The sequence below is a fragment of the Protopterus annectens genome, chromosome 5.part0 (assembly GCF_019279795.1).
Source record: "Protopterus annectens isolate FY-2018-M chromosome 5.part0, PAN1.0, whole genome shotgun sequence".
Lineage (NCBI taxonomy): Eukaryota > Metazoa > Chordata > Ceratodontiformes > Protopteridae > Protopterus > Protopterus annectens.
The window spans coordinates 301,012,360-301,039,369 of record NC_056735.1 but is presented as its reverse complement, the minus strand read 5'-3'; the positions used below and the strand labels follow the sequence as shown (position 1 = coordinate 301,039,369).

At 39.0% G+C, this 27,010-nt stretch overlaps 1 protein-coding gene across 1 annotated transcript in view; it reads right to left on the bottom strand.

Moving 5' to 3' along the window:
* Positions 1-27,010, bottom strand: part of MBTPS2 (membrane bound transcription factor peptidase, site 2) — a 1,092,578-nt gene that overhangs the window by 975,140 nt on the left and 90,428 nt on the right. The window lies entirely within an intron of this gene.

Here is a 27,010-nt window from a genome sequence, read left to right as displayed (position 1 = left end):
ATTACATGTTACTGTAAAAGTCAGCCAAAGCCTGAACTCTGAATCAAAAGATCCCCAGGTTGAGTTCTGGCACAGAACAAAGTCATACCTTCAGCAAATCACATCTCTTGACCATACTTAATTTACAAAAATGCAAAATGAGAAGGAGTGAAAGCACAGAGCTACACTGGGGGGCCTGATTTAGTAATGTCAAAAGACAAAAAGGCAGAAAAAAGGTGCTGATTGTACCCACAGATATTCAGATATAAATGCTCACACCTCTGTTCACAGCAAATGCTGAGTACACCCAGAAAGACAGGAAGCTAACTTTTTACACCAGTCAATTCACATCAGATATTTTTATTTGAAACTTTTGATCTCAGTCTCTCTCTCTCTCTCTCTCTCTCTCTCTCTCTCTCTCTCTCTCATAGCTTCATAGACTCATAGATATTCCAAGGTCACTGAGTCTTATGACCATTCACTCCTTGCCAGTACCCTCTCTTACGCCCAATCTCTGGGCCATACCAGTCAGTCGTAGTGTAAACTTGTGCATACTCACCCAGTCATCTAACTTATGTTTCAAGGAAGATAATGAACACTGCTTAACATGCAGGACAAGCTTATTCCAGAGGTTTGGAAGGTGATGGGTTATAAATATGTCCCCTCCATACTATTTTATTTATCTGCTGGTGAAATATTTAGGTCCCTTTTTCTAGTAGGGGTGAACACACTGGACTTGAGAAATACAGGAGGTTGAGGAAAACTGGATATCTAATGGCACAATAAGAGAAATACAATCTCTAACTCAAATGTGTAATGAAGACAGAATGCTATATCTAAAGTGGCTTTGAATGAAATATTATCCAAAGGCTCCATGCAGCTGAAATGCTGATAGTGTTGTTGAACAGCAGTCAACTTTCCCAACTAAGTAGTTCTCATATCTTTTGAAAGAAAGCCAAAGCCACAGTGGAACCTTCCAGGTTATCAAAACATTACATATGAACCAAAAGTAATCTATAAAAAACAAAACTATACAGTCCTTTGGCAATCATACAAGGTAAACTCACTTATTTTATTTTAATGCAGTGATCCTGGCTGTAGTCAAGGCACTCATTTTTAGCCTATACTTTATCATCCCTTGTGTTTTACCTCTTACCACACACGCACACACACACACACACACACACACACACACACACACACACACACACACACACACACACACACACACACACACATTGAAAATCCAAGAGAAGTAGATGGTTTGTACCAAGAGGATAATAAGAGCCTAAAGCAATCAGAATATTTTTGCATATTCTGTTTCTAAGACGTAAATTTATGAACAAACATTATGAAAATGTCAGCTCTTCTTAGCGTGGGTAATACTTGATAAATTACAGGATTTCTTGTAGTAAATGGAAGTCAAACAAGCTCCGCTGGCATGTCAGTATTCTACTCCTAGGGGGAAAAAACTCCAGAGGTAAAGTTAGTTTATTATCAATTCCACTGGGACAGCTTTCTTAAAATTCAAGTCTCTTGCCAAACGTGCATCAGCAAAATCGCAGATGGAAATCTAATGCATACCTCTCAACTTCTTAGCACAAGAAATCTGGAAAGCCTAAAGCAATAGGGGGATAAAGGTCCAAAAATAGGACCATATTTTAAATATTGCTCTTACAAACTTTGAAAGTTGCTGGAATAACATGACTTGTGACATTTTAAAAGTGTTTGTTTCTAGCTAGATTGTTTGATTGCCCTGTTTGAATTCACTTTGGTCTAACTGGACCGTGGTTTTACATTAAGAAGGCCTGGGACTTCCAAGATGGATGTACACTGATCAACAGCTTAAATTCAGCTTTTCCAGTGTGAAAAAAGAAACACAAAGATAAGGGGCAGGAATTCAGCTACTTTAAGTAAATACAGTTACTGGCTAGAAAGTACATTGGCTGGATGCCAGCAAAGAAGAAACTAAGAGAGCCTAAAAGAAAATCAACTAGAAAAGGTGAAGAGAAAACATTGATTGGGAAGAATCCAGCAGATGTTCAGCAAAAAGTTTTCAATTTCTAGCTTTGCTGCAAGACATGGCTTCCAGTATTCTAGAGAAAAAAATAACGCCTAGAGCTAATTAAAATAAAACACTGAAGGAACAACAAAAATAACAAAAGGCTGGGAAAAAAAAGGAAAAAGCTCTATAAACAGATATGCAGATGAGCTGATAAAACTGCAAAAATCAGAGGACAAAACAAAGACGAGGCTGAGAATGAGACAACTCAAGAAGACATTTCAAAAAATGGTAACATTAGAGGACAGGTCACAGAGGGAAAACATGAGATTTCTTGCTATGCCAGAGTAACTGGAAGGAACAGACTGCAATAAATTTATGAGGGCAGAAAATAAGCAACTGGACTGGTATTCCACAGCAGGATTTGTTAATAAAAATGGCACATAGTGTATATGTTCCAAACCTGACCATGAGAAAGCAACCAAGACCTGTATTAATAAAAATGCAATACTACCAGCAGAAAGAGTTGATTGTGACAAAACTGTGCAGAAGGGTACAGTATTAAAAGCTGGAGACAGTAGTATGTGTGGAAAATTATTGCTCACGGTACCCCAGGAAAGAGAAGCAAATTTATTTCAGCAATCAGGGAATGTTGAGAAGTAGGTGTAAGATTCAAGCTGCTGTAGCCAGCTGTCTTCAGAATATTTTTTCCCTCAAGGAGAAGATTAATTTTGATACAGAACAGGCTATGGAGGAAATACAAAAAATTGTTCAACAAAAAAATAAACCATCAAGTAGAAGGGGACTCTGCTCATCATTCTTCTGATACTACAGCTCACGGACAGACTTTGCTAGTGAAACATTCCCAATGTTCCAAAGGAAAATGCTTGACAGACGGAGAAAAGCACTGAAGTTGAGTAGAGTCTGGAGTTGGGCAGAAAGATATAAACAGTAAAAATATGAGCAACATAGAAATTAGTGAATAAATGCAAGATTACAAAGCATCAATCAGATTTGCGAAATACTGCTGTATGTGAAAAAGTGGAAAGAATGGACTGTTGTTGACGTTCCTTAAACTTAATGGGACTGAAAGGCTTTTGCACCAATTCATGTCATTAATGTTTAGAAGAAAACTAAGGGGAAGAGAACAGGAAGGAAAAAGGTAAAATAAAACAAGTAAATAATTTTCGGATACTGTATGTGATAAAGATACTAAAGTAAACGGATGCTTTTTTTTCTTTTTCAGTATTGGGAAACGTAGGCACTGCAATGCAAAAATGGGTTGTTGAGGTGCAAGATGAGGTGCAAAAGTACACAGATTATAATATATGTAGAGCTGATATGTTTTTCCTCTTACTTTTGCACAGGTGATGTCTGGATTAAAACCCTTGGCTTAATCTAATAACATGTTTTGAGTGGAAACAAGTAAATAAGAGAACACTGAATGTAATGAAAAGGTTTTCTTTAGCAATAAATGACTTTAGAAGACTGCAGCTGAGAGCTACATTTTTTTAGATTTCCATGAAGACAAGCTGATTATATGGCAATAAAAAGCCAGTGCACTGTGTTTATTTTATTTAATTTTTTAGGCTAAAAATTAATGCTTTCTGAAAGCATCCAGTTGCTTTTCACATCTAGAAGGGGAAATATAGCTACAACAAGAAAATACATCAGTTAGTGTTAGTAATACCTCCATAGCCTCCACTGTCTAACTGTGGGACTCTTAGCAAGTCACTTAACCAGACACCGCTTCTGGACCGAGTCTGAAAAAAGTCCACGGGGATCAGTGCTCTATCCCAAAAAGTAAATGTAAACAGCGCACAGGCAGTAACATGCAACTTGTAAGGCATTTAATACCTGTATGCGCAGTTATTTGGGAAAACTGATCCTATTAGGAGGGTTAAACTTCATTATTTGAAGATATAAAGAAGTTATGTACTTACCATAACGTTCCATGCGAGTTCATCTCACCTTCATTCTTACACATGGGTTCGGAGCCAATCTATTGGCTCCGAGTTGGCCGCTTTGAAGATCTCAGAGTAGCTCGAGGCCAGGTCCCTATCCCATGATCCTCTCTGTCCTACCTCAGATCTAATCCACACCAAAGAATCCTGAGTAGACATGTATCACACACTAGTTGAGTCCAACTAGATCCACAAAACCAGTATTTATTAAGCTCAAAAATGATGACACTTTTCGTTAATCCACAATAGTTTAACTTCATCAGATGCACACTTCCTTAGAAGCAAGAGTTTAAATAATCCACCTGTCACACCACATGGCCTACAATCAAAGGTAGTTGGGTGTGGCAGCTAACACTCCTAAAAGGAACCCTTCCCTCTGAAGCACAAAAGCTAGTTTTGTAACACAAAACAAAATATCTAGTTTGATAAAAATGTGTCAGTGTATGCATACAAGTGAAAGATTCACTGAATGCAACACACTGCAGTTCAAAAATACAGAAATAAACAATGCATATTTAAAATACCAATAAAATAGTTAAAACAAGTACTGTTTTTCAAACAAACTAGCAACCATGTTACTGTTACACTAAAATGTGATATAACAAGTGTTTATAGATACACACATTTTAACCAAGTCTAAAAAACAAATTGTTAGTGTGATACAATGCCTTTTAAATAATAGCAGAGATAGTACCACTATAACATCCCCACACAGTTACTGACAGTAGTACCCACTGTTTATCTATTCAAACTTTTCAGTTTTAAAATGCGCATGATGGAAGTAATTTCATTGATTCCATGGTAATGGCAAGAATCTAATCTCAACTGCCATAGTAGTTAATTTCTTTCTAAACTAAGCGAGTCTGATCCCCCTCTCCCATCATTCAAAAATTGGTCAATAACTCTAAATAGAAAGTCATGACCTGAATGCTCCATAATGTATGTGTCTTGCTAGGGCTGATCCCGGCATGTAACAGATATAAAACCTAACATATACTCCAATCGGAGTAAGAAGTCACAGAACAAGACCCACCAGACCCCAAGTCTACTTGTTCTTCGAGACCCTGGAGGGGGAAGGTGGGTGGGAATGTAAGAATGAAGGTGAGATGAACAACTCACATGGAACGCTATGGTAAGTACATAACTTCTTTATGTGAAGTTGTTCAATCTCGTCATTCATTCTTACACATGGGTAGCGTCACAAGCACCCTAATCCTGGGTGGCTCATGGGAGTATATTCCTGAGGACAGTGGAGCCAAAGGAAGCAGTGTCCCTAGAGACCCTGTCCACTTTGTAATGAGTGATAAAGGTATGCGGTTTAGACCAAGTGGCAGTTGCACATACAGTGCCCAAAGGCAATCGAGACGCATAAGCACAAGAAGTGGAAACAGCTCTAGTGGAATGCGCTTTCCCGCCATGCTCTAACGGTTGGTTCACTGAGGAGTATGTAAATTTAATGCAGTCAGTTAACCATTTGGAAAGGGTAACTTTAGAGACTGGTAGCCCTTTCTTAGTGTCAGCATGAGAGACAAAGAGTTGTTAAATTTTTTTTTAAATTCCTTTGTCCTGTCCAAATAGAATCTGAACTGTCTGCGAACATCAACCTTATGCAATATGTACTCCAACTTATTAGAATGGTTACTGAAAAAGGTTGGAAGTTCGATAGTTTGATTCAGGTTATTCTCGGAACACACCTCTGGAAGAAATGAAGGATTAGTCCTCAGTGATACTCTGTCAGGGTGAAACACCAAATATGGGGGTTTGATAGATATGGCTTGAAGCTCAGACACTCTACGTGTTGAAGTAATGGCCACCAAGAAAATAGTTAAAGACTCCTGCAGGGAATCTAAATGCCTCCTCTTACAAAGTTTATTCCTGGGAACCTCATCAGTGGGAGCTTCTAGTGAGGTCTCAGTAGAACAAGGGTCACCCAATGGGGTTACCTGAGGCTCTGGGTCTCGACAATTCATGGGGACCTGCGATGTAGAGGCAGAAAGCAGCACTTTTGGGGAGGAGGGCCCTGATAATGTGTGTGTCTTGGACGATATAACCCTCCTCATATCATCGAAGGCTCCACTTCTCCGACCCGAGGAAGCCGCCAGTTCCGAAGAAGATGGCAACCTCCCCAGTGCCGAGACAGTGGGCTCTGAGCCAAAGGAAGGAGCCGAGCTCATCCACCCCAACACTCTGAGAGGAAGGGTCGGAACCGACGCATAGGTTCGACCCCCCCCCCGGAACTGACCAGAGAGTGTCGGCTCCCAGACTCTTCAAACGGCACCAAAGAAGTCGGGATTGATGGAGCCGATGGCACTGGGACAGGCCTTGGCTCTGAAGGCTCCACAATCATCAGATCCTCCTCCCCCGGCTCTGAAGGCCCAGCTCGGCTTAGTGGAGTAGTAGTCACAGCAGGTGCGATGGTCTTAGGCTCTGAAACCAGTTGGGTCAAAGCTGATAATTTAGCCAGTGCCGGGTTCTCAAGAAGCCTCTGCACCACCCGGTCCACATCCACATCAGAGAGGTTTCTTGAAGAATGAGTCGAAGAAGCCACCGATTGAAGAATAGGAGATCTTAAGGTTTCGGAGACCGGCTCCAAGGCTGGGGACCAGCTCCGAAACACTGGCCCAGTCCACAGCTTCGAAGACTGCGGAGTCGGTGACCACACCTTCACAGCAAGGCTCGGAGCAGATGACTTGGGCTCCGAGAAAGCTTTGGAGGACTTCGACCCCTTTGATGACTTGGAGGTCTGGCCAGCCTTGTCCAAGGACTCCTGAAAATCTGGCTTCAGTAACCCTCTATCCACCAACTTTCTTCTTCTTTCAAGCAAATCCCAACTACTGAAGGAATGGCAGATACAGCAATCCTCCTGGAGGTGAACTGGCCCCAAACAATAGACACAATTTACGTGGGAGTCAGTGATCGACATTTTCTTCCTGCATTTTGGGCACTTTTTAAAGCCTGATTTCTGTTTTTCCTTTTGATCAGCCATCCTAATACGAAACAACAACAGTATGCACCAATCCAAACAATTATTTACTGTAAAACAACAACACACACACCGCAAACTTTAGCAACAGGACAAAAGTTTAAGTAGGACTCTAATTTTTTAAAACTAGCGAAAACTACTCTAAGTCTTACTGTTCAAGAATTATCTAACACAGGCTAAGAGAGGATAGGGAACTATTAATAACTACGGCACAGCCAAAGGCCTAAGAGCGGCCACTCTTAAAGGATGAAATCTCATCAGATGTAACAAAACTGAGGTAAACAAAGGCTAACTAACCCAATAAACTGTTTAAACAGAAAATTAGCCAAAAGGCTTAGCAATAAAGATATAAATGATTAGAAAAATTTTCACAAACTGGCCCGAGCTCTCCAATGACCTCCGATCTGTTGCAGCGGCAAACTAGATCCGAGGTAGGACATAGAGCATCATGGGATAGGGACCTGGCCTTGAGCTACTCTGAGATCTTCAGCTAGTAAAGAGGCCGACTCGCAGCTGATAGATCGGCTCCAAAACCATGTGTAAGAATGAATGGCGAGATTGAACAACTTCACATACATAGTTGTGTGCGTTTGTATTAAGTTAACAGGTTATGGGAGTTGTTTTTTTTTTAAGCGAAGGTTTTCATTAAAACAAAAGGTCTTCGAAAATGTGACATAGGTTCAAATAGATGGACAAGAAACTACTGTATAAAAATCAACCTGCCAAACATTAGTGGGTATATATATATATATATATATATATATATATATATATATAAATTACAAAAGCTGGAAACATACATCTAAAAAGCTGTCATATATAACAGATGGAAATAATAACTTCATCATAATGATGGCACTTTCCATATTACCTTGGAATGTGAATGGTTTTACAAGTATAGACAAAAAGGAAAGAGTAATGAATTAAATTAAGAAATGCAGAGTGCAAATAGAAATGATACATGAGGCAGATTTAAGAACTGAGTATGTGGATTTGATAAAGAAATGATTTCAGAATGAATATTCAGTAGAGTATCAGGGACAGTGTAAAAGAGGAGTATTTATACTAATAGCTAGAGAAGCTCCAATGGGAATATAAGAGAGAAGAAATATAATAATGGTAGATTTGCAGTAGTAAGGGGCTACTGGTAAGGGAGGAGGAGTATGCTGACATGTATTTGGATTCTACCTACAACTGTCATTATGGAACTTAAAAAGTTTAGAAGAAATCCTCAGCTTTCAGCAGGGAATATAGCTAACATATGGGGAAAAGAATTTGATAACAGCACTGAGGTGCATCTGGGGGACCTAGAAAGGAAAATATAACAAAAAAGGGTAGATTTCTGAAGAAATTTCAGAAAATTGGTATGTAGGACAAATTCAGTAGCAGGAATTCTGAGAATTTGCATTATTATTTCCCAAGATACAATAACTGGGCTAGACAAGACAGAAATTATATTTCACGTAACGTGCATTTAACTGAGAGCTCTGACACATCCAATAACTATTTCAGATCATGTGTCAATAATAACCAAGATAAAAATGAAGGGTAATGAAATAAAACTGAAACACTATCAGATTCCCATCTATCTGTTAAAAAGAGAGGAATTTAAGGAATGGGTAGTGGAAATTATTTGGAGTTATTAGGGAAGACAAAGTATTTCAGAAGTTACAGAAACTGAGTGAGATAAAATGAAAAAGGAGTTTAAAATTAGGGTAGAAATAAAAAAGAGATACAGTTAAGAAGTAACAAAAATGATTTTGAGGGACTGACAAAGGTTTCAGTGTTGCAGAATAAGAGGAATCTCAGAAAACAAGAGGAGGCACAACTGCAGAAAGCTATAGAGGAAATAAGCGAGTACCTGGATATTATGTATGAATTTAGAAAGACTGCTGTTAAGAGACTGTTTTTTGATAATAACTTCAGAGTTTGCACAGTGACTTAGGCAACAGAAAGCAGAAGGTTTTTTGCCAGACTTAGGGAGTGTATAACAAGGCCAATAACCAGAGATCCTGCACAGGTACTGGAGATATTTTAGGATTTTTATGTAAATTTGAATAAAGCTGAGAAGTGGGGAATCAGGAAAAAGCACAAATAGAAATATTTATGGAACACTTAAATATGCCAAGGTTAGAGGTAAATCAGGCTCAATAATTAACAGTTAAAAGAGGAGGAGAAAAGATAAAAATGGTGATGTATAACTCACTGAAAAGAAATGAGGAATAGATGGCATTCTGGTGGAGGTTTGGAAGCTAGGAGGGAAGAAAGTTTATGTAGGCCTATTTCAACTTTAGACCAGGACTACAAAGTGTTTATGACTATATGGCTAAAAGAACAGTAAAGGTGTTGCCAAATTGATAGATACAGATGAATAAGGTTTTGTGGAGGGAAGGCAAAAATCTGACAACATTAATAGAAAGGTGATGATCCAGAGGGAAGCAGAATATAAGAAAATACTGCTGTTGTTGTTGGGGTCTTGATGCAGAAAAAGCATTTGACGGAGTAAGCTGAGATTTTATGAGTAAGGCATGGAAGCATTTGCATTCACTGATACAATAATACGGTTAATTAGGAGGATATATGAAGAATCAGAGGAAAAAATCTAAGTGTGGGGTTCTCCTCTGATAAGTTGCATCTAAACAAAGGAACCGGGCAGGAATGTCATGTTTTCCCTTTATTACCTGCATTATATTTAGAACCACTGGTAAAGAAAATAAAAAATTCAACAATACAATTGGTAAGGTAATGAAGAAAATTTGGCATTATTTGCAGACAATATTCCATACCTGAGAAAAGGATATCTCAGTCCTGTGGAACATTCTGAGATGGTTTCAAGTTTTTCTCGAGATACAAATTAATGAAGATAAAACAAAGGTTATAACTGTAAACTATTTATATACACATGAATTGGTTCAGCAATACCCACAATTATGACAACATGATAAAATGATGCATTTAGGAGTTATGGGCTAGAAAGGATTCTGTTATGGCAGATAACAATACGAGGGAAGAGACTAAACAAAAGATAACCACACTAGAAGCTCTTGTCTATGGATATGGATAGCAAGATACAAGAGGTAAAAATGTTTTTAGTCTCATTAGTTTTAAATACAGATCAGGCATATTTATCAACCAGAGAAGTTGTGGATAGCAGTTAATAAGGATTTTATCTAGAAGGGGAAGAGGACAAAAGTCAGTTGAGCTAAGTTGATCCTTCCAATACAAAAAGGTGATTGAGGATTATTTGACGTTAAGAGATATTTTAGAGCTACACAGTTGATGCTCTTACACATAACACGTGTTGATAGGGATGACTGCAGTTAGGAGTAAAATGGGGCTGGAATTTACTGGAGGAAACTGGTACGGAAACCAAGGTACTGGGAATGAATAACTAGAGAGGGAAAGGTAACAGAATGGAAAGTGGCCAGGAAAACACTTGGACTATAGGTTAGAGACTGCCTTTCTTAGCATGGATTGATACTAGGGTATAGGCAAAGAGAAAAGGATAGGGGCTTCCTAAGTGAAAGACTTGTACTGGTAGAGTTTTTAGTTGAATCTAGAATAGAAGCTGCTGTTAAAAAAAAAGAGAAAATTAGTAGGGCATATAAAATACTGCCCTATAACTTTAAGAATCAGAGAAGGTAATAAAAGATTTGGAGAAATGATTAGAGAAGCAAACCACAAAGAAACAATGGGAGGACATGTGAATTGCTCCCAATGCTCCAAAACATGGAACCAAGCCTAGAAGATTTAGCACTTTCAGTGGGAAAGTTTTGCATAAGTATTTTTATACCCCAAGCAGACTCCAAATAATTTTCCCTCGGGTAGATGCCAAATGATGGTGGTGTAAAGGGAAGAAAGAGGTAAATGGGAACATATAGTTGTGTAAAATCTTACCATGACAGTAGATGCCCTTTTCACTGTTGCAGTATTCATCAGGTATGGGATCTTCTGCCAAAGATAGTCCGACATCCAGCCAGTACATGAAAGCCTTTACATCTTCCTAGCATCATGCATCAGATGTAGGCTCCCTGCCCAGGCACAGGGCATAAAGTTGGCACATGCACACAGAATATTCAGAACCTTTGTGCCCCAGGAGAATTAGATCAACCCCAACTGAAGGGAGAACATGCACATCCAAGAGGAAACAGGACAGCAAAATGGGCAAGGTGGTAAAAACTCCTTGGCCAGCCAAGTGTTCTCAAAAGAAGAAAGATAAATAAGGCAGCAAGAGGGAAGGTCCAAATATTGCAACAATGAAAAGAAGGAATCTACTGTTATAGTACAGTTCTGTAAAATCTTACTATATCCTTCCTTATCACTGTTGCAGTATTCATTACCTACAGGAAAGTACTAAAGATACTGTAAAGGATGGCAGGAGGAAGGTACAGAGGAGCCCTCCAGAAAACCCATGAAGAATAGTCCTGGAAAATCCTGCTATAGCTCTGGAAATGACATCCAACTCGTAATGATTAATAAAAGTGTGGACAGAGGACTAAATGGCAGCTTCAAGGATTGATCTAGTAACTAAATCCATAAAGCAAGCTCCAGAATAGGTTACTGCCCTTGTAGAATGAGCTCAAACTGAAGCAGAATGCTGTTTATCATGAAAAGAATACCAAAAGTAAATGTCCTTAGACATCCAGGAGGAGATGGTTTGCTTAGAAACAACCAAACCCCATGTCCTGGAATGAAAAGAAACAAAAGTAAAGGAAGAAAGAAGGAACCACAATGGGGAGCTTATCTGTAAACAGCCTTGTAGGAACCCACTCAGCAAACTGCATTCAAACTGACATTCAACTGTGGCATTCAGACTGGTGGTAACATTCTTCTGAGTATTCAAGATACATATGTCACCTTTATGAGCAACGCCTGGATGGGGAGCATACCGGTGAAGTATGATGCTGAGAGGATGTAAAGACTCTGGTATACTGGCTGGCCACTGGGCTGTCCTTGGAAGGAGATACCATAGGTGATGAGTACTGCAATAGGGATATGGAAGGACATTGTGTGTTTTGAGAATGTAATGAGATGGCAACCTTTAACAATTTCCTACACAGTAGTCTGTCAGAAATATTTAGTGAGCTTTAATAATAATGAAGTCATTAAAATGAATGACAAAAGATCAAGCAGTTTTAATGCATGAAGTGAACAGAGCTTAAGAAAAAGTAAAACTGCATTTATGTGATGACTTCAAAAATTCTACATAAATTAGCTAATAGAAGTAAGATATTAAGCAAAAAGACACAAATCAATAGCATATGAAATCTTCACACTATTGACTTTACTTCAGACATACAGGAAATGCTTAATATTTTTAAAAATTCCATGAGGATCTTAAGATAAAACTAACACTCCTGATGATTACAAAATTTATAAGTAGTTAAACAAAAATGTTACAAATAAACGTAATGATCAATAGATATCTCTGTTCAATAAGCCTATTCACCTAATAGAAGCTGAAGCTTTTTAAGGGAAAATGGTAAACATCTAACCCTGGAGGTTTAACTATGGACTTGTATAGTCTTCTTCTGTTAAATATTTTGGAATTATTGAGTGACATTTTCAGGATAATTCAGAGTGATAAAATAATTCCTCCCTCGTAGAAATTTTCTGAAACCTCACCTACACTTAAACAAAAACAAGGAATATACATCTATGTCATTATTAAATGTAGTCTATAAAATATTTACTGCCATCTTCACTACAAGATTAAAACATACGGTACATAAATTAATAAAGATCAAACAGGATTTATAGTCAATAGATTAACATATGATAATATAAAAAGGATAGTAACCATCTTAGATTTAGCAAAAAGAATGAACAAGTAATTGGTCCTAATTAGATTAGATTATGAAAGAGCTTATGATTCTGTAGACTGGAACTACTTGTTTAAACCTTTAGAAGTCTTTACATTTCCAGAACAATTTATTGGAATATTAAAAAATCCTGTATAGAGACTCTAAATCATATGTTAAAATTGGATCTTACATTTTAAACAAAGGCACAAAGCAATGGTGCCCCTCGCCCCTCTACTATTTGCTTTAGTTATCAAACCCTTAGCTGACAGTATAAGAAGCAATGAAAAAAATGGCAGATTCACAATTGACAAGGACTATCAATCTAAAATATAGCTTTTAGCAAATTATATTTTACTAACTATAAGATATTTAATTTATTTGATCAAAGAAATAGATTAGGAAATTGAAAAGATTCAAGAAGCATCACTGCTGAAATTTAATAATAAAACTAAAAAGTTAATAAGTTTAAAGATAAATATAATTGGAAAGGAAAAACAAACATTTAGGAATAAAAATCTATCAAGATGTGAGTAAGATTATTAATAATTTATAAAATAATTGCAGAAGTGTTACTTCTTATTAAAAAAATAGATTTTTTTTTTTACTTTTGAGAACAGGTTAGTACTTAATAAAATGATTATATTACCCAACATCATAGAACAGCTTTAATACCTGTCAAAACAGTTTTTAAAGAAAATGAAAAAAAAAATGTTAACTTCACTCTTATGGTATCCTAAAAAGCTGAGAATTGCTCATAGAAATCACAAAAGATTATGGGAGTGTGGTGGTAGCTTCCCAGATGTAGAATCTTAATGTATTGCTGCAAATTTGAACTCTATTATACTCTGGTTTTCCATTCACTAGTGGATGTTGAGTCTATCTCCATTCTAGTACAGATTATACTACATTTTTATAAGTTTATCAAATATGATGAATTAGAAATATGTAACAAACCTTTCATCTGGTTAATAAACTTTACCCTAGAAGGAAATATATTTCAATCTTCAGACTTTGCATATAAGAAATCAATTCTTAAAACAGTTAAGAAATATGTTTTTAAAACTCCATTAATATCAAAATGGAAATTTTTGTGTTTTCCCATTGCACACACCTCTAGATTTATGGAAACTCAGAATAAAACTCAAATTAATTTTCTAAAAAGAAAAGGACTGGTATTATGGTCTGACGCATTTGAAAAAGGAAAAGTACAGTTGTGTACACTTACCATAAATGTAGATGTTCGAGTGTATTCACTGTTGCAGTCATTACATTTGGGTAATCCTGCTGGCAGGTTGCCCTCAGCCGGCCTGAATTCCAAAGTCTTGGGCCCTGCATCGGCTGCTGTCGCCTCTTCCCTGACATCAGGTCGTCAGGGGTATAAAAGAAGCAGCCGATGCCATTTTCTTCAGTTTTTCTTGCCCCAGATGTCAGGTGCCCCCAAAAAGGGTAGCCAAAGTTTATATATATATATATATATATATATATATATATATATATATATATATATATATATTCAGAAATACACCAATATAAATTTTACCTTCATCTATAAGTAAATACACCACATAGGTAGTATAAATCAGAGAAGGAAAGATAAGATCCAAAAGAAAAAAAGGGGGAAGGCAGGTGGGTAACCTGGACTGCAACAGTGAATACACTCGAACATCTACATTTATGGTAAGTGTACACAATTGTACTATGTTCTTCGTGTTTCAAAGTTGCAGTCATTACATTTGGGTAGAGTCCCAAAGCTATGGTTGGGAGGCTGGAACTAGACAGCAGTATGAGGCCCTGCAAAACTGTAGTGGCAAAGCCTGCCCTGGAATTAGAGTAGAGTGGCAGATGATAATGCTTTGTAAAGGTGTGCACTGAACTCCAAGTAGCCACCTCTAAAATGCCTCTGGTTGGTACTCCCCTGAGAAAGGCTGCTGAGGTGGCTGCAGCTCTGGTGGAATGAGGCCCTAATGCCCTTAGGCACTGGTTTGCCATGGTGTAAGTAACAGAAACGAATGCAGTGGCCTAACCACTTAGAAATAGTCTGCTTTGAGATAGGCTTCCCTTGTGATCCTGCAGCATATGCCACTAGTAATTGCTCTGTCTTCCTGAAAGCTTTGGTTCTGTCATAGTAGAATCTAAGTTGTTTGTGTACGTCCAAAGACTGCAGAATTCTCTCCCTCTTGTTCTGTGGATTTGGGTAAAAGGTTGGCAGATGGATGGTTTGGTTAAGAGCCACACTGGGCACTACTTTAGGCATAAATGTTGGTTTTGTCCTCAGGGAGACCCTGTTTGGATGAAAAATGATGAAAGGTTCCACAGTCATGAGAGCCTGTAGCTCTGAAACTCAGAGCTGTTTTCCAAGACAGAAACTTCATATCAGCAGTAGCAGCTGGCTCAAAAGGAGGCAGGGTGAGCTTTTCCAAGACAAAGTTGAGGTCCCATGCAGGTATTGGTAGTCTCCTTGGGGGCCTTAAATTTTTGGCTCCTCTGAGGTACTGCCTTAATAAAGGGTGGGAAAAAAGTGGTGGCTCTGTATTGTAATGAGCCAAAATGGCAGAGGTATGAATTTTAATTGATGAAAAAGATAGGCTTTTGTCCAGCATCTCAGTTAAGTATTGCAAAATCTGAGGAATATTTGGTACCGCTGTATCAGTTCCTTGTGCCTGGTTCCAGGCACAGAATCTCTTTCATTTTCCAGCATAAGACTTTCTAGTACTAGGCCTTCTGGCTTCCAGAATGACATCCATCACAGCTTTACTGAGAGGTGTTTTTTGTATGGCTACATTATCTGCCATGCTGCCAAGTTTAATGTCCTGAGTTGGCTGTGCATGATCTGATTGTTTTGCTGGGACAGTAGTCTAGGTATTTGAGGTAGGGTCCAAGCTGGGTATAGAGATAAGTTTCTTAGTATTGGATACCAGTACTGGTGTGGCCAGTCTGGGGCAATCAGTATCATCTTTGGCTTCTCCTGTCTGACCTTTTAGAGCACCTTGGGGAGGAGAGGCAGTGGAGGAAAGGCATATACGGATAGTTTTTTTCCAGCTGAAAGATAGGGTGTCCACTTTCCATGCTTGTCTGTGATAAGTCCTTGTGCAGAATCTTTTTAGTTGGTAATTGAGAGGGGAAGCAAATAGATCTATGTCCTGGCATCCCCATTTCCTTGTTATCATGCTGAAGACTTGTGGATCCAGCTTCCACTCGTGGGGATCCATGAGGTTTCTGCTTAGTTTGTCTGCCAGAGTATTTTCCTTTCCTGGCAGGAATTGTGCCTGAAGATGTACCTGGTAAGTCAAAGCTGTGCCCCACAAGGTCATGGCTAGTCTGCAAAGGAGGTAAGAATGTGTGCCCCCCTGCTTGTTTATATACCACATGACCGTGATTTTGTCTGTCTTTATCAGTAGTTGTCCCGGATGAATTAGGTCCTTGAAGGCTGTCAGGGCATTTTGAACAGCTAACATCCCTTTTTGATTGATATGTAGATGCATTTGTTTTGAGGACCATGTGCCCTGAATGCATCTTCTTGCCATGTGGGCTCCCCAGGCATAGTCTGATGCATCTGTTGTTAGTGTCTGCCTGGCTGGAGGTAATGTGAATGGCTGTCCCTTGTTCTGGTGACAAGCCTTTGCCTACCATCGAAACTCCTGTTGCAGGCAGGGAATGAGAGTAATAACTGGTTCCAGGCTGTGGCAATGTTGAGTACAAACACTTTTTAGTTACCACTGAAGTTTCCTCATATGCAGTCTTGCATATGGAATTAGTAGGATGCAGGATGCCATGAAGCCCAAAGCCTGCAGAATTTTTCTTGCAAATAACTGGGCCTTTGTTACCAACATTTTAAAATAGGTAGTCAGTTGCCTTTGTTTGTCTGGCATGAGATAAACCATCTGGGCAGTTGTATTCAAGCTTGCACCCAGGAATGTTATCTCTTGTGAGGGTACTAGTTTTGATTTCTTTTTGTTGACTGTATACTCTAGGCATGTTAGAAGTCTTTTCACAAACTCCAGATGTTGATGAAGAATGTCCTTGTTCTCTGCTTGAAGGAGACAGTCGTCCAAGTAAGGATATATTTGTATTCCTCTTTGTCTGCAGAATGCAATTACTGGTGCCAGGCACTCTGTAAAGACCCTGGGTGCAGTAGATAAGCCAAAGGACAGTGCAGAGAATTGGTAATGCATTGAACCAGCCTTGAATCTTAGGTATCTTCTGCATGATTGTCTGATTGAAACATGCAGGTATGCCTCTTTTAGGTCTAAAGTCACAAGCCAAGCATTCTTGCCCAGCATGGGCAGAAGCTGCTGCAAAGTCAATATTTTGAATTTTGGAATATCCAGGAAAGTGTTCAGAATAAATAGGTCCAGTATCGGCCTCCAGGCCTTGTCCTTTCTGGGTACCAAGAACAGTCTTGAGTAAAATCCTTGTCCCTGCTCTTGCTCTGGTACTTGTTGAATGCCCCCATGTCCATGAGGGATGAGAATTGTTTTTGTGCCTCTGCCCATTGATTTTTTGGCAGATCTGGCCAGCCGTGTGCCTTTCGCAGAGTATGGAAATGGAACTTGTAGCCTTGTGACACTATGTTTAGAACCCACTTGTCCTGGGTTATGATGTGCCAATTTTGAACAAAAAGTGCTAATTTTCCCCCTAAGGGTGCTGCCACAAGATAAGTGCTTGGTGCAGGCAGGGGGAAGTCATTGGGACCGTTTTCTGTATGTTTGTGATCTATCTTCTCCAGCTTTGGAGAAAGAAACACCCCATTGCTTAGGCCTATAAGAACCTTGCGCCTGGGATCTGCCCCTAGGGCGTCTGGATCTGCTCCTTTGAGGTCTGTCTGACACAGGAAAGGACCAGTTTTTTGTAGACCAGTGTCTACTAAACCTAGGTGGCTGTACTTGTAAAAAATCTTTGACAGTTTGCATAGATTTAGCTTTGTCCTCCATTTTCTTTAACACCTCTTCTGCCTTAACACCAAACAAAGTTTCATGCTGTAAAGGTGCAACTAGTAATTTAACTTTAACATGATCAGGCATGTTTGTGATCTATCTTCTCCAGCTTTGGAGAAAGAAACACCCCATTGCTTGGGCCTATAAGAACCTTGCGCCTGGGATCTGCCCCTAGGGCATCTGGATCTGCCCCTTTGAGGTCTGTCTGACACAGGAAAGGACCAGTTTTTTGTAGACCAGTGTCTACTAAACCTAGGTGGCTGTACTTGTAAAAAATCTTTGACAGTTTGCGTAGATTTAGCTTTGTCCTCCATTTTCTTTAACACCTCTTCTGCCTTAACACCAAACAAAGTTTCATGCTGTAAAGGTGCATCTAGTAATTTAACTTTAACATGATCAGGCATATTTTGTTCCTTTAACCAAGCATGCATCCTAATTACAGAACCCATAACTGCGGCCCTGCAGGAGGCCTCCAAAGAATCAAAATCACATTGCAAAGTATGTTTTCCAACTTGTTCTGCTGCATACAATAAATCCTGTATGTCTTTGTTTTCTGCACATTCAAAATTTAACAACATTTTCTGTTTAAGCAATCCCATGACATGTTACTGATACTTAAGCATATGAAATCGACAGTTTAAGGCCCTTATAGCCAAAGTTGCAGATGTGTAAACCTTTTTTGCCCATCTATTCAGTGCCCTTGAATCTCTGTCAGAGGGGGTTGGGTTTTTTGCAGTGGAAGCCTCAACTCCCTTTGGACCCTGTGAAACAGTTTCTGGGTTAACAGCAGGGTTTTTAAAAAGAAATCTGTGCGAGTCAGGAACCCTGTAATATCTGTCAGGCTTAACAGGAGCTGGGGGTAAGGAGTCAGGGGTCAGACTAGACTCCGAAAACACATCATCTACAATGTCTAACACAGGTAGAATGGCTAGAGGCCTGTGCTGAGGTAGTAAAAGAAAAATCCCTGAGCCTCTTTTTAGATTCTGAAAAATCTTGGCTCTCCCAGTGGAAATGCTCCCTCATGGTATGCAATGTTTCCCAAAGGAATAGTCCTCAGGAGGAGATGCTGAAGGTACAGATTTATCAGCATCAGAATCCTCATAGGGGGGAAGAGAATATTCCAGAAGTGGAATCAGAAGAAATAGAAACCTGATCTGAAGATATAGTCAGTGTCTTGCCTAGGCCTCTTATCAGGAGGGGGATGGGAACCCCTGATCAAGGTAATCAAGTCTTCGGCCATTTTGAGCATCTGTTTTTTGGGCATAGCGGCCTGTCCACGTGGCTCTTGAGTTTGTTTCCTTGCTTTAGAAGGTGCTTTAGTCTTTGCCTTTGAAGCTGAAGTCGTTTTAATGTAAAGATGTTTAGGTCTGAATACACCCTCAGAAGCTGGTACCTGCTCAGCGGCTCCAGACCCATCTGAGGGATTAGCATCTGAGGCTCCAATACCATGAGTATCCAACGGCATGGCCGACTCCACGTGGGAGTCGGTAGCGGCCTGCGACTCTAAAGTAGCGGGAGTCCGGGGCTACGAAAGCACCTCACTGAGAACCGGCGACTGGCTTAGGAGAAGCTTTGTCGCCGGTTTTGGGCCTCGGTTGTTTTTCTCTATCCTTTTCTTTGCATTTTTTTGTAAACTCTGGTAGTCGGATGGCTATCCGATGACTTTTCAGAATAATTAAACTGGCGTCCAAAAAAGTTTAAAGCAAAATCATACCGACGCTTAATAGTGTGTTGGTTAAATCTAGCACAAAACCGACAACCAGTAACGTTGTGATCAGGGCCTAGGCAAGGAATACAGTAAGAATGAAAATCCTTATGAGGTTTTTGCTTTCCACAAGAAATACAATTATTAACTTTTTCTGACATCGGTCTGGAGCAAGAAAAAAAGTTTCCCCAATGGGGTACTTAGCTTTATTGAAGACTTCGGAGCTGAAACTCAAACACGAAAATCTCAGGAGTCGGCCGACCGGCACTTGCGAACTGCTTCTGCTTCGGGCACCGCGCGGCAAGAAAGACTGAAGAAATTGGCATCGGCTGCTTCTTTTATACCCCTGACGACCTGACATCAGAGAAGGGGAGACAGCAGCCGATGCAGGACCCAAGACTTTGGAATTCAGACCGGCTGAGGGCAACCTACCAGCAGGATGACCCAAATGTAATGACTGCAACAGTGAAACATGAAGAACATCTCTAAGTTGCCAAAATATTTAATGAAAGATTATAAATTGGATGAATCTGTCAAGCAGTTAATATTATCCATCAGTAAGAAATTAAATGCATTTATAGATAATATGAGTGAAGAGGAGCAGAACACTATTCCCCCGTTATATGAATATATGAATGCTATCAAAGGTAAACTGACCTGCAAAGGAAGCATGTCCAAGTTAAATATAAATAATAATATATTCGATGCAAAATTCTGGAACTTATTAGATAGTAGTGGATTGAATGACTCAATATAGATATCAATAATAAAATGTTGTTACTTAAATCAGTTAGTCAGACTTCTTTATACTGTAAAGATTTTTATGTGGAAATGTATATATAAATGTTGGACACTCCTAGGTTTAGTAAAATTACTTCAGTTTGTTGGAGATGTAGTAAAGCTGTAAACGATTACTGGACACATGTTTATGGATTGTGATAAATTAAATGTACATTGGGAAGAGATAACTATGTTTTAAGGAGTTATGGTCGGATAATTGCACCTTAACTACATCAATATTACTAATGAATGTCCCACTTGCTGAATCTGTAAAAGCCAAACAACAAAAAAAAAATGTTGAAGTCTTTTGGCAGTTGCTAGAAAAGTTATTATAATTTTTTTAAATTTAACAGCAATACTAATAAAACTGAAAAATAATCAGATTAAGATCTATAAATCATACCAAGACTTTTAGTGGTTGGGGTAGCCTTGATATGTTGCTATTAAAATAGCAATGTATTAATTGTACAAGACTATTTTGAATCAATGTATTCATAACATTGTATAACAGTATGTGATGTTGAATTTCTTTTCTGTGTGTGTATATATATATATATATATATATATATATATATATATATATATATTTCTGTATATATATATATATATATATATATATATATATATATATATATATATGTGTGTGTGTGTATGCATATATTAGTGTCATTATGTTAAATCGATAAAAATATTCTTAAAAGAAAATAGTTGGTCAGCAAATGAATGTTAACTAAGGAGATGATTTTTTGAGCTAGGATACAGGATCTAAATTGCGTAGACATAGCAAGATCTTGTTAAGTTTAATTCTGGTGGCTACCAAAAATGCAATTAATAGAAAATCATATTTCAAGTAGTGAACATTGCAACAGAGATAAAAGAACTGGAAGTATGATCTTTAGAAAAGGGTAGGAGCAAATTACATTGGAAAAATGGAAATTGTGGCAACAACACATGCAGGGAAATGTTTTAAGGAGGAAGGAGGTTTAATGGAAAGCAGGAATTGACGAACATGATGCGATGTGGGATTAATTATACTGTACAGAAGAATATATGTGATGTATAATGTTTATAACTGTGAAAAGTTCATGTGGTTTGTTTTCTTTTATATAAATGTAAGTTTGCCTATGTCACAAGTCATGATTTTATAAAGGTATTTAAAAAAAGAAGGCCTGGGACTGCATTTTCTAATGGCTGTAAGCCTGGTCTGAATGAGCTGAGAATCACAAATAAAGGCTTTTAAGTACACCTAGGTCCATGAATCATAAGTACCCACATTACTCTGTCACAGCCCATGTGAGCATAAACAATCTGAAACAGCAGTCTTGCTGCTATGCAATTTTTAAAGTATCATGAGAGTAATAGTGTTCTTTTGGTGGCTGCAATTTTATAACAAAATATTGGTGAAAGGGAAGGTATTAATATTAGGAATTATCTTTTGTATAAGGGAAAATTACATATTTTAAAATGTAATACATTGCATCCTTATGGTTTAAAGAGTGAGTGTGCATGGAGGAGTGTGTTTTTTTTTTAAACATAATTGTTTTAATTATTTTTTTAAACACCTTTATTGAATTATCACTTTTGACATTGGCAAATTTAAATTTTATACAAAGATAAGTCAAACATATTAAATTAACATTGACAAACATTATACTTCACATATATTGCTATACAACATATAGCCTATGCAACATTATATAATTTATTCAATTCCTGTCCCTTTTTTAAAGGGACATCTTTACTAAACCATCATTTACAACAAACGCAATCATACATGCATATAAATGAAAATGAACCACACCGACAGAATCCTAGTTGCAAGCATTTTTACATCACAAACCATACTGACACACTCCCAGTTGCAAATGTTATACACCAATTATAATCTACTCAATTGTTTTCAGTCAAACATTACAAAACTCATTTAAGTCCTGCCTTTATTTTTAAACCTCATTCCTCCCCTGTATGCATTCTTCCCACAATTCCCACTTTTCCGATGTTATTTTCTCCTACCCTTTTCTAAATATCTCAATTAAAATAGCATAAGTTAGTAATTACAAAAGTGTTTGTTTGTGTCTATGTTTATTCTTCTGGAAGGCATTAGCCAAGGCAGTAAATAATACTTTAAGTGCTTGAACTTTTATTTTATTATTTTACTTTATGTCGTAGCTGCATATACACCTGAGACATACCTTCCTGGACTACATGAAGAGAGATATGACAGGGCTCTCTGATTATGTATTCCAGGCTGGTATGAGCCAGGCTCTGAGCAGCATTCTACCTTTTCCAAGGATAATGTCACAAAATGTAAAGAAAATAATTGACTAATAAGTGGCTTACAGTATGGTGTCTTTCAAAGGGAATATAATATTTGTCAGCCTAGAAGGATATGGTTGACAGACCACACTGCTTTGCTAGAGATGGACTGTACCTGTCCTCTTTGGAATTTCAAATATTGGCTAAAACTTTGTCCACTCCCATACTGCCTTTTTTAGGCACTGGCACCTGATAAGCATACCGACTTAGCTAAACAAGCCCAGGAAAATCTGAAGGTGTTACTGCTCAATGCCAGGAAATTCCACTCCTTGCAAGCTCTCCTCATTCTGGAGAATGTCAGTATCGGTGCAGCAGTTACTAAAATGTGGTTTAAAGCTGCAGAGAAAACCCCAGCAGTGCTGGGCTGCAATGTCTTCCACACATTTAGACCAACTACTGCACAAAAAGAGACAAAAAGATGCAAGTATTTCTGTTTACATTAAAAAGGAAAGACACCTCAATGCTGGTCCATCAGTATGATGCGCTTGAGTTTCACCACATCCACATTACCTTAGACAATGTCCTTGCAAGCTATAGGTCCCCCTCTACAATCCACAAAAAACATAATACATACTTAAATGTTCTGCAGGCACATCCCATTCAACCTAGCACCAAACTCTTGTGCAACTTAAACTACCCCAATATAAACTGGGAACCATGCATGACTCCTAATATGCAAGCTCAGAGATTCCTGGACTTTGTAACTGCGAACACCTTGGACTCTGTATGCCTACTAGGGACACAAACATCCTTAACTTAATCCTCTCAAACATGGCGGAATGTTGGACACTCCCTAGTATAATGTCCTTGCTGGTCAGATCAGACCATAAAGCTGTCTACTTTGAAGTAAAGGAGAAACCAGGCACACTGCTGGCTAACTCTGGAACTTTTCAGAATTATTCCAGGTCAATCTTCCTGCTACTATATGACACCCTGGCAAAATCTCAACCCCTCCAAATACTGAGAACACCTCTGCCTATGTCGAATTGTTCACAGAAACCCTATATAATCATATAAACACCTGCACAGAGACAGCTCTACCTACTTGGATTAATAACAGAATCAGCTAAAAAAAAAAAACAAAGCCATCTTGGTGGAATTCCAACATCACTAAGTTGCATAACAAATGGAAAAAAATTCATGGCAAAATTTAGGAGTTACAGGGTCTAGTAGGGGAAAAATCCCCTTATCAACCTAACCAAACAACACAGGAAGCAAATGATGTCTACCAAGCCAAATTTCAGGTACAATTAGCCTTTCAAGCAAAGGGCAATCGCAAAGCTTTCTTCAGCTATGTCAGCAACCTCAAAAGCAGTACACAGAATGTAGCAAAGTAACTGTAAACAGTGCCACTTATATGGAGCCAGAGGATATAGTAAACCTCCTGGCTGACAAATTTCGCTCTGATTTACCCCCCACCCCCCACCCCCCCACCATATGTCCCTCAAGAAATACCAACATCCATAACTCTCCCAACCGTCACAAGAGAGCATGCACTCAATGTTAACATTGCATCAATGAGTCTTGATAATATCCCAGAATGCCTCCTTATTAGCACTGAACATAGCCTAGTATCAACCTATGAACCTATCAGCCCTAGGGCCTATACAAGCCTAGCCATAACAATTCCCTGGCTATTTCTTCCCACACTATTTATTTCCCTGGACCCCTGTCTAGCAGGGTGACTGACGTGATCCCCGGGGTGAATTTCCTTCTCCCATCCAATCGTCAAGGTTCTTTTGAAGAGGGCCAAAGAGGCACTCTGCTTGACATGTATGGGCAATCTATTCCAGAGTCTCTGGGTCAGGAACCTATCCCTTCAGCATGTTTTGTTTATTGTAATGACAAGGTTTAGATCCCTGGAGCGTGTGGCTCTGAGGGATTGGGATTTCTTTAAGTGTAGCATGTCCAACAGCTCTGGGTTTGATATGGCCTTGTATGTCAAGCAGAGATTGCCTCTGAGTAAAAGATATGCGACAGAGTATAGCTGGAGTTTTTTTAAGGCGGTCAGCATAGGACATCTGCTTTAGGCCTGTGATTCTTTTAGTGAGGTATTTCTGCGGCCTCTCCAGTTGTTGCAGATGTCTTGAGAGGTACATAGCAAATGGGGCGTTGTATTCTATAATGGGTCTAATGAGGGATGAGTACAGTGGGACAATGACCTCCTTTTTTCTGGATGAAAAGCCCTTAGTGATGAGGTGTGCCACATAGAAGGATTTCCTGACTGTTGTGGCGATGTGGTTATTGAAGGTGAGACCACTGTCCACCTGTGTCCCGAAGTCTCTTATCACACTTTCGGTGTTTAGTGTACTGCCACGTATATGGTAATTCACGGGTACATGTTTTTTCCCAAAGGGGATAACTATACATTTCTTGGCATTGAGCTTGAGCCCATGGCTCTGGCACCAAGCATCTGTTTCTGTAAGGCCCTTTTGTAGAGTATCCACATAATTTGGGGATTCAGTAATGGCTCCCAGTTTGCAGTCATATGCGAACTTTGTTAGCCAGAGTCCCTTAGTGTTGGCCTGTACTTCAGAGAAGTAGATGCCAAACAAGAGCGGTCCCACGACTGAACCCTGAGGTACTCCACTTGTCACTTGTCTGGAGCTGGATTTGGAGTCGGCTACTTTTACAGTGTGGGTTCTATCAGTAAGCCAGTTAGCAACCCATTGGGTGACGTAGGGATTAATGCCCAGCTTAGTAAGTTTATCCATGATCTCAGAGTGGGGGATGGTGTCAAAGGCCTTGGCAAGGTCTAGATAGGCTGTGTGAACCACCTTACCCTTATCCATGGCTCTGGAGACTGATTCGAAGAAGTCAATCAGGTTCAGGAGACAAGATTGGCCCTTCACGAACCCAACTAGAACAATCAGCCCCACTAGATTCACTATTTAACCACAGTCTCAAAACAGGCTTCATGCCAAATGAATGGAGAACTACAATGGTTATCCAGCTGCACAAGGGTGAGCCATCCATGGACACAGGGAATAATTCACCCATAAGCCTGACTAACTAGATATGCAAAGCTATGGAGAAAATAATCATGAATATCCTAAATGATAGGTAACCTACAAACACTGGACCCAAATCAGCTCAGGTTTGGCAAGTGCAGGTCTTGCTACTCAATCAGGTGTACTTCAAGAAGGTCATTATAGCAATGGACTAGGGCAAAATGGTGCATTACTATCTTCCTAGATCTGGCCAAAGCATCTGACATAATACTCCAATCAGGCAATGTAAAAAGGTCACTAAATTAGGTATAAACCCCTACATTACTTGCTGGACGGCCAGCTAGCTTACATACTGGCCCAAAAAGTTAGAACAGGGGAGTCTACCTGCACAAAAATGATGGTTACTAGTGAGGTGCCTCAGGGTTCAGTGCTGGAACCACTCCTATTTGCATCTACTTCTCTGAGGTTAAGGTCCTCTGGCTGACGAAGTTTGGAGATGATTGCAGACTGTGTGCATAGTCAATGAATCTCCTCAAGACACAAATATCCTCCAAAAAGGTCTGACACAGGCTAAGTACCAGAGTCACGGTCTAAATCTCAATGTCATAATGTGCATCATAGTATCTTTCAATAAGACTGTCACCCCAGCAAACTACTACATTAACAATACACCTCTAAGAGTAGAATCTGTAGTCAGGTAATTGGGAAAGCATGCAAAGTGATTTGGAATTTGGCTATTGTGTGTCTACTGTAGTGAGGAAATCATTCATGTCGCTGAACTTGTAAGCAAGGTTATGGCATCTAGATCCAAACATGTCATCATTCCTCTGTACTCTGCTCTCATAAGACCAATGAATCATTCAGTACAATGCCCCTTACCTGGCCAGGCATATTCAACAGCTGGAGCATCCTCAGAGATTGTTCATAAAAAGTATATGTAGTGTGGAAAACAAATCCTATGCGGACAGCCTCAAACTCTTGTCCTTATATTTGGTCTACTACAGGCTTCTGAGAGGCTACCAATACATGGCCTACAAGGCCTCCACCAACCTAGCCCTAATGGACCTGTTGCACATCTGTAAACCAAATATTTTTTTTTTATTTAAGTTTGATGACTGGGGAAGTTCACTGGGCCAGGAAGAGCCCGTTTTCAGTGGAGGCCCGGGGAGAAAAGCTCCACAATAATTGCAAGTACATTTCACATGTTACAAAAGGATATAGTTCATACAGCTAATTAAATATTTACAGATAAGCTCCATGATATTTGCAATTGGCTTATCACAATGTTACAAAAATGAAAAGACATAATTCAATACAGAAATTTCAAAATTTAAATAAAGTGAATATTTTTGTTATAAACTCAGTTGTAAGTTTAACATTTCAAAATATATAGCTACTAGCCATTAGCAGGTTAGGAAAATATTATTCATGGAGAGAATAATAGTATAATTGAGACTGCAGAGTATAGTACAATAGATACTAGAGAGAAAATTAGTTTTTGGTAGGAGAGGGATTGTTTGGGGTGGGATGAAGTAATATTAGAGGTAGTTGGAAAAGTCAGTGGAAGGTGGAATGGGGGGCAGTTTAAGCTG